General features: G+C 39.5%; 1 protein-coding gene and 1 long non-coding RNA gene across 2 annotated transcripts in view; one reads left to right on the forward strand and one right to left on the reverse strand.

Moving 5' to 3' along the window:
• Window positions 1-13,612, forward strand: part of LOC122846979 (ephrin-A5b-like) — a 105,918-nt gene extending 92,306 nt beyond the window's left edge. Inside the window, exon 6 of the transcript XR_006373300.1 lies at window positions 13,525-13,612. The gene's annotated coding sequence lies outside the window, so the exon portion shown is untranslated. The remainder of the gene's footprint in view (window positions 1-13,524) is intronic.
• The window catches only part of LOC122846981, a 50,997-nt gene that overhangs the window by 30,971 nt on the left and 6,140 nt on the right, over window positions 1-13,886 (reverse strand). The gene's annotated exons all lie outside the window — the stretch shown is intronic.

Here is a 13,886-nt window from a genome sequence, read left to right on the forward strand (position 1 = left end):
GGCCATATTTTCACTCATTTTTCCTGCCTGTGTTGCTACTTTGCATTTTTACATTTCACCCTGACTCATGGCGCCTATAATTTATCTCAACCTTTAAAAATTCACCTTCACCGAAACCTAAAAGCAGCAAGGAAGTACTAAGAACGACGATTTACTGGGCCACTAAAATCCTCAAAGGGCGCAGCGTGACACGCGCAGAAATCACCGCCGTGGCTCTGCGGTGACGAGGTAAAGCCGTTCCTCTGAGGTGGCGAAACGAGCGCTTGAAGCCTCGATTTCCGGCCATTAAAACCAAAAACCCCGATTCTGCTGTCGTTAAGAGGCAGCTGCGTCTGCGAGGGTCAGCCCTGAGACAGAGCCGGCCTCTGATAGCGTGTCTCCAGCTAATTGTGAGAGCGATCATTATGCCTGATAAAGAAAACCATAAATCACAAAGAGAGGCTTGACCTGCTGCTGGCCCCGGACGTTTGGAGGAGGAAACTCTCAGCGGCCGACTCTGAAAAATCTCATTATGTCTTCGGCTTGACAAAACCCCAGCGCCATCTTTGGCTTTTATTTCTTGGTCAGATAAAAGCGAGATCTTTTTTTGTCTTCACTGGAAGCACCGATAATGTGTTTGAATGGTTTAATATCCAGTCTTTTAATCCAATATAAGTTTTGAAATCAGCAATGGAAAAGCAAAGCTCTTTCTATAAACGTTTTGGCAATAATTTGGTTTGGATTCATCAATCAAATCTTTGGTTTTTGAAGTTTTTACCAATGGGCTGCTTGGTTTACCAAAGTTCAAAGTGCGCCAAGGCGGTTATCTTCTTTCTTCTTCTTTGGGTAAAACTAAAATTTTATTTTGTAAATAATTAGAAAATCATCTGAATATTAGGAAAATAAACTTAATAGTAACTTTATGAAAACTAACACAAAAAATAAAAATATATCATGAGGAATCTACAGTAAAGTATTAGGACAATCCTAAGGAAAAAAATTACATTTCAGAATAAAGTTGTAAGAATATGAGAATAATTTCTTAATATTTTGAGAATAATCTGAGATTAAGGTCTTAATATTACAAGAATGTAACTGAAATAATGACAATGACAAAATAATACGAGATTAAAGTCGTAATATTCTGATTTTGTATCCTTGTTTTAAAAGGGACAGTGAGAGGAAACAGGCCTCACCCCTTTCAAAATAAGAGCATTTACAGGAAGTATCTGAAGTATTCTTAAAAGATGAAACCCAAAAGTACAACACAAATGTTGAATTTATTCAACTGAAAGGTTACAAAAAGTTAATTAGCACTTTAGAATTTAGCAGGAAAAATGAAGCTAGCAAAATGCTAACATGCTAAATGCTAAGCAAACTGCAGTCTGCTGTGAAACTTTTGCTTCCTTTCCTATGCTGGTACATCTGGACATTAGTATCTTGAATAACAGGCTGTCTGTTTAGCAGAGGGAAGCACTATGATGAGGTTGAACCTTGACCTTAGCTTCATGCTAACCGTCCAGAGGCCTGAACGCACATGGTTTCTCTCTGTTCCTTCCAGTTCACCTCAGTCCTCTCATCAAGTGTAACGTGTCCATGTGTTACTGCAGGCTTTGACATTCTTTGCTGTTTTTCTTAACACACGGCTGCTTTTCGCTCCACACATTGAAAGCCAAAGCAAATATTCCCTTTCACTCCACAGTGAGCTTGAATTATTAGCCAGGAGCGGCTCTGCAGGATCCAGCAGCCGGAAACTTTATGCCACCACCGCAGACTCCAACTCATCTGAAGATTAAGTGGATGAATAAAAGGCTTTATTTGGTTATTAAATCTACTTTCATTAGATTTTTAAAGTGTCCACATCCCCAGACAGTCAAATGAGTCAACAGTGACTGCACACGTTAGCATTTCCAGATAATTCCAGATGTCTGAGGATAAAGTCATTGAAAACATCTGCAAACCCGACGACCCATCAGATTTAACCTCCAGACAGAACAGAAATTATTCTTAATGCCATTTAATGCCATGCACTTTAATGTTTCCATTCCAAAGGTCAGAAGTTCACATGACAATTTAACACCATGTAAGGAAACCAGAGAGTCCCACAGCCATGCTGAGCTAATCTTCCTGACTCTGTGAAACTATCGTATTTATCAGCAGCCCTGACTGTTTGTGCTGTAGGCTGCATTCCCACCAATTTAGTCCGGTTTGTTCTGAGAGATGTGAATGAGAAAATTAAGATTAACGCCTTAAAATGTCTTAAATTGTTGAAAAAACTGTAAATTGGCCTTAAATATGTTAATTACAAGTTTTAAATTATGTTGTTGCAACATTATTTAATCTCAAATATTCTATGTAGGTTTTTTTTTCTCAGGATTTTTCTGTCAGGCAAAAGTTTGAGTCAGTGGTTGAGGCTACCGCTAACTAGCTGCTAATATATTTGGTTAGCTTTTTATCATCTATTGTGAATGAAAACAAATTTTGCCTGAACGTGTTTGTTTTTTCTACTGATTCACTTCTGTTGCCATCTGAACCCATCTGAGGCTAAGCAGATACTACGCAAAAAAACGTGTAAGCTAGGCACTACTGAGGCCATTTACACTGTAAAAATGTACAAAGCTACACAAAGCTACTACTAATAGCAACAAAACGACCCCATAAGTTTCACAGCAGGATCCACCAACCATTCCCTATATATATATAAAATATACATAAAATGTTCATTAAAATCAGTTCTTAAAAAGTCTTAAATTTGACCCTGAGTTCAGATGGTTGCTGGATGGAAAGTCAACAACATAATTGTCTATTCCAGCAGCCATTGTACTGCATACAGAGAGAAAACCAGTTAACAAAATGTGCTGGAGCTCAGGTTTGGTTGCTAGGTAACGGGCGGAACTCTACTGGGGTTGCTAGGTAACGCTGCATTGCCCGTTAAATATAATCCAACTTTCAGCTCATTAATTTATTTCCAAAAAAACTTTTTTTTTTTTTTTACTGATTGGACTGTTTTTAGAAACAGGTAAGTCTGAAATGGAAGTTTAAAACATGGTTTGGTTTCCTTTAAAATAAATTTTTTGTGACTAAAAATGTTAGTTTCTGTTTTTATTCTTTTTTCAGATAAGTAAGAAAAATATAATACATTGTTATCTGAGCATTTATTAATAAAGACACTGAATATTTCAGGGGATTTTTTCACATGACTTTGTGGCATTGACCAGTCTGGGACACTGGGAACACTGGCTGCTTAATGGTACCAGTTGACAAATGGATCTCTGTTTCTCATCTGTTACTCCATGTGAACATCTGACAGCGACCAGACCTCCTGGTACTGTACGCAGCTCAGCCTGGGAAACAGAGCCAGGTGTCACTGTAAAGCTATGCTAATTAGCCCGGTAATAAAAACAGCGACGCTAATGAAGACGAGGAATGTCAGACAGAAAGGGCGGCGCGAGCTCACGACACGGAAAAATGTCCGAACACAAGCTGGGAGTCTGCAGGACGCTCTGTTGAGGCTCTGCCTGTCCTGCGGGATTCGGTTCAACGTTTGCACACGAGAATATCCACAAACAGCCAGTCTGTCCATTCTGCTGCTGAAAGCTGCGGCGAGGTCAAAAACAAAGGTTTCCTTCTTGTTGCTCTTGTGAAGCTGATATTTACACAGGTGCAGCAGCAGAATCTTCCTGCAGGTCTTTTTACAGTCAGACAGGAGGTTTTATTTCCCTTCCAGACCAAAAACTGACCTCCAATACGGCTGGGAAAAGAAATATCACGTTTTTCCTAACACATCCGATTTCTGATTTGAATTTACTTCTTTTTTTTTTCTTGCCTTATTTTCTAAAAAATTAGCTTCCATATAGGAGCGTGTCCAACAGTAAGACCATTGTAGAGTAAATTTCCACCAAAAAATGTAGATTAATCTCAGAAATTTTCTAGAAAAAAAACAAAATGTTTTTTTTTTTTTACAAAAATATCTGAGTATGAAAAGTCAAAAGTTTGCAAGCAAAAAAAAACCCAATCTAAATTATTTTGACTTTTTGAAACTTAAACTTCCCGAATTGTTCTCACTCTATTCTTGTTGACTGTGCAGGAGGCTCCGCTTCTGCTTTTCAAAGACGTACGCTTGTTGAATTGTGTATCTGTTTGCATCCATTTTCATGAGCCAGTGTAAACATGGAGCTGGGTTTGGATTTGGATTTGATTTAAAGTGACAAGACGCCCTAAAACAAAACTAAAATCTCATTTTCTAAGAAAGATTTTGTGCTAAACATGTAACAAGCATCATTTGTTTAGTCTATAAACCCATCCTAACTTGTTCAAGGCGTAATAGGTTGTCTTTAATTACAGGAAATGTTGGTAACTTAAAAAACTGAGTGGAAATTGCAGCCTCAATTTTTTAAAGTTGAACCAAGAAAACGTTTTTTAGAGTGTAGCGAGGCGACCTCTGTTAGGTTCACTTCCCAGTTAATCACTACTATTTCAGGGCACCATTAGTGCATCTCATCTCTATGAAACCTTTATTTGACCCCTTTGAAATGTGTGGGAAGTCAATATATTGATGAGTTTTTAAAAAAACAACTTTAAGCTAAAATCAAATTTCTGAGCCAGGAGCAAAACCAAATCAAACCGAGTTGATTGATTATGAGGAAGGAGAGTCTGGATGAACCTCACTGCTTTTATTACAACAGATAATCCGCTTTAGACTGATTCATGTCTGCAGGAAAATATCTAACGATCACCTGCACAGATGATACAGACGTATGGGGACAATTCATGCCAAAAAACAAGGAAATTCATGCTGATGAATGCTAATTGTGCATCTTGCATCATTCTATAGTAAAGATGTAGGATATCAGTTCCCAGCAGATTTATCCACAGAGTAAATATTTTCAAGATTTTCTTCTGTCTGGTCAAACTTCTGGTTCTGGTAGCTGCTCACTCGTTTCCTTTAAGAGGTTTTCCAAGGGAGGATTCAGAGAAAAGAAGAAGAAGCAGCTCTACTGGCCAACATTGTGAAGCACAAAAGAGGAATTTGGCTCCGTTTTTGAGGCGTCAACAGGTATCAAGTAAAATATATGAACTTTACAGGGGATAAAATAAGGATAAGAGAACAAAATGTACATGTAATTTCAGCCAAATTGATCATTTTTATAGAGAAAGAGACGAACTTGGACGTCCTGAACCTTTGTTCTCTGCAGCTGAAACTCTTTAGCGGCTGTTTCTTGGATGTTTTGATGCTTGCTGTTGCTAACACAAGATCATCATATCAGGAACGTTCCTTTTCCAGAGCAATCATGGAATCAGAGCTGACTAGCATAAAGGTACACTAGTCAGATAATTTAAGATTCATTTCATGTATTTTCTACAAAAGACGTGGAAATTTTCTCACTTCATGAAATAAAACCTTTTTGCCTTATAAAATGTTTCAGAGTTTCAAAGATTTTCTAGCAAGTTTTGACTTCTGAAATGCAGAAAAAGTTATTTTAGGGGAAGCTACATGTGCTAATGATCTCAAAGTCAGCTAAAATGCTAAACAAATAGCTCTGCTATTAGCGCATCAGCTGAAATGTGCCCACCACTGGTAATTCCCTAACGAATGCATCTTTTACCTCCTGAACTTTCTGTTTAACATTCTGGTTTTTATCATTTGGTAAACCAGCAGTAATGCTGCAGCAGGTTTGCATCTGTTCAGGGAGCAGAACCTGTTCCAGAACAACCCGAGCTGCAGCGGAGAGAGGCAATAAAACGGATTGTAAAACACTGAAACAGGAAGACGTTTGGATCCCAGCACATCTGTGGAGTTTCCAGGTATTTACGAGAAACACCAGCAGGTTCTGGGTGAGACAGACGAAGTCAAATCACCGGTTTAACTGAGTCGTTGGCTGACAATAGGAAGGAACAACTCATTTTCTTCAGGGAAAAACTTCCAAAAGAACCAGAACCAAACTCAGAACCAGAACTCGTCTGCTCTGGGCTGAGGAAACAGGAGAGAAACACAAAATCACAACAGTTAGGAGTTTTGGGGAAATGCTAATTTTACTGCTAACGGTGCCATTTGTAAAGATACACAGTCAGAAATTAATAGTTTGAGTTACTAAACATGTCAGAGAGCAAAATAAAGTAGCTAGCTACAAGCTAAATATTTAGTTAGCAAAACTAGCTGCAAAGGAAAAATTTACTTTGCAATCGAAATATGATGCTCCAAACTCAATAGTTAGTTTTCAAACCAGTTTACATACTAAATATACATTTTTAGTTAGCAAGCAAAATATTTAGTTACAAACTAAAAAGTCAGCGATTTAGCTTCAGACTAAACATTTACAAACTACGTACCAATATTTATTTAGAGAGTGAAATATTTTCTTCAAAATAAAAATCTAGTTAGCAAATTAAGTAAATAAAATGAAAACAGTTGAATATTTAGCTCCAAAATAAAAACTTAGATTAAAGCTAATATTTTGCTTCAAACTAAATATTTAATTAGCAAACAAATTATTTAGCTTTAAACAAAACATTTTGTTTGCCAACAACCAGAGGCGGAGCTAGAGGGGGGGCCGGGGGGGCCAGTACCCCCCCAGCCATCTGATTGGCTCATGTCACGACACCCAGTCATTCCTTCACAGTAGGTAGCACTATGTACCACAATGGGTTGTGACACTTGTGACTGTTGTGACTGCTCAAAAGCAGCAGGGGGCGATATGCACCATTTACGTTTATTGTGATACACCATTTGGACACAACAGAGTTGACCCAACAGAAGAAGAGAAGGAGAACCGCGAAGAGACGATAGAGAAATATTGTACAGCTAAGAGGAATACAGTCGATTTGACTCCAAGACGGATAATCTGACTTCAAAGGTAAGTTTTACAATGGTTTACTACTACCAATAAAAAAACCCCGTTAAAAACATTTTGTGCTCAGCCAGGAAATAGTTTCTGGTAGTTGAGTTACTACTATAAGTTGCGAGCATCAAGCTAACAATGCTACAGCTATAGACATACGTGAACGCCGACTTAGTGAGCGTCGGCCAGTTCCTATGATACGTCACGCCTGCCAGTCAGACTCGTAATGCACGCAGAAGCAAAAAGTATTGTAAAGACGCTGACGTGTTTCAGTGTGTTTACCACTCACGTCTGCCTGAACAATGTCGGGAGGATAAATACGGGAAGTAAAAAAAAAAGTATCCAACGTGGTGCATGTGTTATCAGACAGAATGGATCACGACATTCCTGATTATATGACCTGCCAAAATCCTCTGGTCTGTAATGCTCTTTCTTTCTAACAGCGATTTCTTATTAGCTCTCGCATTAAATAAAACTATACAGAATGAAAAATGTTAGCTATACTAAGAAAATAAAATCAGAGTAGTTACTTCTGGCCAATATAATTACATGGGAAATATTTATTGGCTCAGAAGCTGTCGTTTACACAAAGTCAAGAAATTCTGTTCATAAAATTGTGTTCTTTCTTTCTTACCTGTGAAAGGTAATGCTAATGGAGCCAGCTTGTACTATAAAATGAGTGAAAAAACTCCACACAAGTTCCCCACTGACATTTGCTATTTTTACTAATTCTTTTCTAAACATTTTCTATGAAACGGCAACACTTTGTTAGAGGTTCCGTTTCCCCTAGGAAAGGGCATGAACTTGTGACAATTTAATCTGTTACTCTTTTTGCTTTATTATGTTTTCCATGAAATGTTTAATTTATTTAAATTCTTATGTGTTTAGCTTTGTCATTTTCTTTTATGTTTCATTTTATCTTATCGCTGATGTTTAGCACTTTATTTCAGCTCTGGCTGCTGTTAAAGTGCTTTATAAATAAAGTCGATAATGATCATGAACAAAAACAGGTTAGTCGGTCCAGTAGCTGAGAAGTTTGAATGCTGAACATACAGCCACAGTCTGTTTCCCCTGACCTACACACTGGAAGTGGGGATCTATTAACACTAAGTAATAGGAAGTGATACTTGGCATAACATGACTGGCTTGTTTTTTTTCCTAGGGTCAGTTGAGAATGAAAAGACAGGGAGGCAGGATAGACAGCTTCTTTATAAAAAGAAGCAAATCAGGCACAGATCAAACAGGGTTCAGCTCTGACATCAGCAGTCCTGGTAGCTCATGTCCTGAGAACAGTCACGAGAAAGAAAGTCTGGCAAACACCAATCCACCATCACCAGGTCAGAGTATCTACAGAAACAGTCAAATTCCTGCCCCGTTTTAGGTTATTTTTACTTGCTGGCTTCTGCTAATGTGTTTCTTTAATTGTTGGTTCAATTATGTTAATGTACTGTTTTTACAACGTAGTTCCATCAAAGGAGGAGTCTGAAAACACAGAAAGCTCTGCCTGACCAGGATGATGATGAGCCAGAAGGGGCAATTGCAGGAGATACCACTGATCTCTTCTCAGCAGTGTCCAGCACTCCTTTTGCTTTTCCAAAAGGACCCAGTGGCACCCTGCAAGGAGTGCAGTCCCTAAACCCCAAAAGTGCAACTTTCTTGAATGAGGAGCCTCTGATTGCTTTTGGACATATCTTTGAGTCAGATTTAGATGACCTGAAACATGAAGTGCACCAAATAAGGCGTTTGCTTGATCAGAGAATAAAGAGTGATTTAGGCACACCTTCTACTTTGCTTGATTTTATTCTGTTTCTTGAACCTTATAAAGAGGTTTTACATGAATTATTCAGACTTTGCAAGATTGCAGTAGTTAGTCCAGTTAGTACTGCTTCTTGTGAGAGAAGCTTTTCTGCTTTAAAATTAATTAAAAGTTACCTAAGGACAACAATGGCTGATGCCAGGCTAAGTCACATTGGAACACTTAGCATAGAGTCAAGGAGGGCACGGGGCCTCAACATGGATGACTTTGTAACATATTTTGCTTCATCTCACAACAACCGAAGGATTTTACTTTTATGAGTGCATGAAGAAGTCTTGTGTTTCTCGTCATGATTTGGGTCTTCACCGACTGGTACTTGTACCAATGATAGTTTAGGAGTCAGTACATTTGGTCATAGCTGCATTAAGTTCGAAAATAAAATGCACATGTAGCATCTATTAAATAACAGTTTCCATAACATACAACCTTCTTTTTTGAGATATTGTAATTGTGAACTGTGTGACACTGCATTCTCATTGTAAGTCTTGTCTTGTTACAATGGTGTCATTTAGAGGTTAATGTCCACTTATGCTTTGTGTGGCATGCATTGATAATAAACTGCAAATTACATGAGCAAATCTCATTTCATGAGTCTTTATTTATATATAGTATGTGAATGAAAGTACTTTTACTGTATTGTCATTGTCATAGTCAGTGGACCCCTTACAGATAGCCCTGGCCCCCCATTGGCCCCCCCAGAAATAAAAGTCTAGCTCCGCCACTGCCAACAACTGTGACATTTACTAAATGAATGAATGAATGAAACCCGTTTTTTCTTATGTCAGGCTAAATAATCTGAATTATTGCTGTTGGTTTTTGACAGTGTAACTACAAACAGGCGTCCCATAAACATCAGCATGCTAGCATCAACATGGCGCCGTGCCAAAGTTAGCATTAGGCTCAGATAACCTGCGCGGTGATCCGTAGATTTACGGTCCTGCCGCAGTCCGAGCCTCAATGATGAATGATGAATAATGAAAAGAGTCAAACATAAAACGACCTCCGGACGGCGGCCTCACAGATCCGCTCTGATTGGATCCTAAAAGCTCCGGATTCAGAGCAGATGAGCAGCGAGGATTTACGTCCTGCCTCGTCTTGCTTTCATGTGGACGGACCCTCAGTGTCCTCCTGGTTCTGAAGTTTGCATTAACCTCAGAAAAAGCTGCTAACAGATCCGCTGGGCCAAACCGGAGCCATCAATTACAGGATATACGGCAATATTTGGCCGTAACTCTGCAAACGGGGCGAAGTCCTGCAGAATGTAGCCGACTAACGACGGTTTAATGGACAATCTGTGACAAAGATAAACAGGAGCCTCAATCCTGACAGCAGAAGCTACTAATTACATCACAGAGCGAAGGCAGACGACTGCAGCACGATTCCCATATGGCAGAGCGGAGCATCGGGCCAGAGGACAGAGAAACATTTCTGTCAAAAACATCTCATCAAATTCATTAAAACAAAACTAGAATCTATGAAAAACAGAAAAAAGTCAAAAATTAGCTATAAAAATTCAGACATTTTTAGGTGAATTTGACAAAAACGTGGAAATTTCTAACTGAAAAGAGAAAATTTTGATTTTTGACAGAATTTTGAGGAAAAAGTAAAAATATTTTTTTTCCAATAGCCCTAATAATCTTCCCTAGAAAAATTTGCTGGAAAAAACTCAATAATTTTTAGATTATTAAAAAATTTGAGTTTCAGAAGTCGAGAAAAGTTTCAGCTTTTTCAAGCAAATTTTTGATTTTCCAGCTCAGAAATTTCTGTGTTTTCTCAAAAGTTTCTGATGTTAATTTCTTCCAGCAAATTTGACTTTCCAGGTCAGAAATTTCAAGTTTTCTCTCAAAACTTTCTGGGATTGATCTCAAATCTTTGGATTTATTCCAAGCAAACTTTGGACGTTTTAAACAGAAATTTCCAAATTTTCTTTAAACAAAATCTCTGAGTCTTTTCTAGCTATTTTTTTGGACTTTTCCAAGGTTTTTTTCTAGAACATTTCTTAAATTAATCTCAAAATATCTGACTTTTTTTTCTAGCAAATTCTCTACATTTCAAACTTAAATACTTCAGTGTTTGGTGAAAATATACAGATTGTCTGTAACATGCTGTGCTTCTGATAAACTCCTGAAATTCCCAGAGAGGAGCTGCTGATCATCACTAGCATGAAACGGAACAAGATGGCGGCTGATCATCAGGCTTAACGAGCTCTGATTTCTGTTTTGATCATCAAAGAAGCTCATCGCCCATCAGCTGCTGAAATAGAAACGTGTGTCACTGCAAACAGACTAAACATGCCAAGATCCATTATTTCAAATCACTTTTTCATTTTTCTTGGTGATGAAGCGTGACAGATTTACAGCGCTGGTGTTTGTTGTAGATATCTGCTGTAATTTGCATGTAAAATGTCTTTGAAAATGTCGTCTGTTTGACTTCTGGAAGGAAAATAATTGAATTTGCAGAATGACTTTATTAGAGAGAAATGTTTCTCACAGAGAGAGTCGAAATAAATCTCTTTGTTTCATGAACCTCGGCTGGTTGAGCCATTAAAAATGAGCCGTCGTTAGCCATTAGCCAAGCGCTGGTGGCAGAGCTACGGAGGAACATTAGGGCCCAATGATAGAAAAAAAAAAAATCTTTCTTTTGTTCTCAAAATTCTAATTTTTGGTCAAAATCCCAAAAAAATCTTTCAGTCAAAATGTGGAAACTAAAGTTTGGAGATTAAAAATAATCACAAAACAGATTTTCATCGTTACGGGATTTTAAACTGGATTCTGGTGGATCCAACCATCCAACCGTTCATCCAACCATCTGTTCATCCAACCATCCATCCAACCATCCATCCAACCATCTGTTCATCCAACCATCTGTTCATCCAACCATCTGTTCATCCAACCATCCATCTGTTCATCCAACCATCTGTTCATCCAACCATCCATCCATCTGTTCATCCAACTATCCATCCAACCATCTGTTCATCCAACCATCCATCCATCCATCCATCTGTTCATCCAACCATCCATCCAACCATCCATCTGTTCATCCAACTATCCATCCAACCATCTGTTCATCCAACCATCCATCCATCCAACCATCTGTTCATCCAACTATCCATCCAACCATCTGTTCATCCAACTATCCATCCAACCATCTGTTCATCCATCCATCCAACCATCCATCTGTTCATCCAACCATCCATCCATCCATCCATCCAACCATCTGTTCATCCAACCATCCATCCATCCAACCATCCATCTGTTCATCCAACCATCTGTTCATCCAACCATCCATCCAACCATCTGTTCATCCAACCATCCATCCATCCAACCATCCATCCATCCAACCATCCATCTGTTCATCCATCCATCTGTGGATCCATCCATCCATCCATCTGTTCATCCATCCATCTACATTCTCTCCATTGACCTTCAGTTTGACCTTCATGTTTTCATCTTTCTTTTTCTCCATTTTGTGGTTTTCTGAATTTTTTTCATCCTGAATCTCCATGAAAACATTTCAGGTTTCCACCTTTAATCTGGACAGTTAATCTGGAATATTCCAGTAAATCAGACTGGGAACCAGTATTCCCAGTCTGGTGCCGTTGACCTGGCCTGACCGTTTCTCCTCCGGGTTTTCCCGTCTTCATTAGCGCTGTAAAAACTTTAAAGTGGCTCCTTTTCTCCTCTAAACATCATTAACTTTTTAATTATTTGCTTCTCAAAGATCATTTCATGTCTTTGTGTTTTATTTCCAAAAACCTCATTTCCAGCCAGGACAGAAAAGTCCTTGTGGATTTAAAATTAATTAAAATAAAACTTTCTGGATAATAGCAAAAGCTTCAATTTATTTTCCATTCAAAGGTTTCATCTGCAGCACCTGTAACGTTCTGCCCACCTTGAACTGGCGCTAATCGATGTTGGGCCATGAAGCCCGTCTGCAGCGCAGCGCCCAGTCTTATTTATGAAACTGGGAGAGCGAGCGGAGACTGGAACAACTCCCAGTTAATGAAGCAGATGGTTTTTCCACAGCAACACCTGGGAAGTCCAGCTGCTCCAGAGACAGGAAGTAATCCCACTTAGAGTCTGAAAAACGATTCATCATCGCCACGTTGTAGTAAACACTGAACTGGACTGGACTGAACTGGACTGGACTGGACTGGACTGGACTGGACTGAACTGGACTGGACTGGACTGAACTGGACTGGACTGGACTGGACTGGACTGGACTGAACTGGACTGGACTGAATCGAACTGAACCAAACCGGACTGGACTGAACTGGACTGGACTGGACTGGACTGGACTGGACTGAACCGGACTGAACTGGACTGAACCAGACTGGACTGAACTGAACCGGACTGAACTGGACTGAACGTGACAGTGACATTTTTTCCAGTGGCCCTAATCGTCTCCTGTACATTTCGGTTTGGGACAAGAACAGAAAACTGTCCAGCTCTATGTGTAGGTCCTTTTATAAGGTAATTTGGACTCCTGCAGTGCAGAGTGAAGGCTCAGGTTGGAACCTTGTTAGCAAGGAAAACACTGGAACATGACGGGATTAAGCAGGAATGTGAGGAAAACCTCAAACTGGGATCCAATTACTGCATTCTGTCCTGTAAAATAATAAGTAATTATGACTAAAACCAGCCCCACTGACGGTACGCGGGTCATAAAGGAAATGAGAAACACGGCGAGTGAAACTCACTTTCCTCTGAGTCACGTTGCTCCAGCTGAGAAACATTTAGAGACACAAACAACCCAAAGATTTCTAGGTGACCTAGTCAAAGATTCATCTTCTAAAAACCACAACAGGACAATAAATGATGGATGGATGTTCCTAAACTCATCCTACTTGTTTTCCTATAAGTTATTTTCCTTCTCTTCCTCTCCCAACAGGAAAGGCGGACATCTTTGATTTCCTCTCCCTCCCCTCGCCTCTTCCTCCTCCCTCCCCAGCTGAACCTCCCCTCTCATTGGTATTTGAGCGATGTCAGCTGCTGCCCGGCACATTTCATGGCTAATCAATGCGATCACCGCCGCAAACAGCCGATCAATCGTCCAGATCGCCGCATCATCCTCTCCGCCCGCCACCGTGAGCGATGGCGACACCTGTAATTGGATTCACTCTGCCAAACAACGGAGGAAAACCGCCGCTTCAGGAAAAAATGAGACAATTACACCCAACAGTAAAGCCCTGCGTTCAGACGACTCATATTTATTCTGAGAGGCAAAGCGAAGCAGAACGTTCAGCAGGCGCT

Source organism: Gambusia affinis, linkage group LG17 (genome assembly GCF_019740435.1).
Source record: "Gambusia affinis linkage group LG17, SWU_Gaff_1.0, whole genome shotgun sequence".
Classification (NCBI taxonomy): Eukaryota; Metazoa; Chordata; class Actinopteri; order Cyprinodontiformes; family Poeciliidae; genus Gambusia; species Gambusia affinis.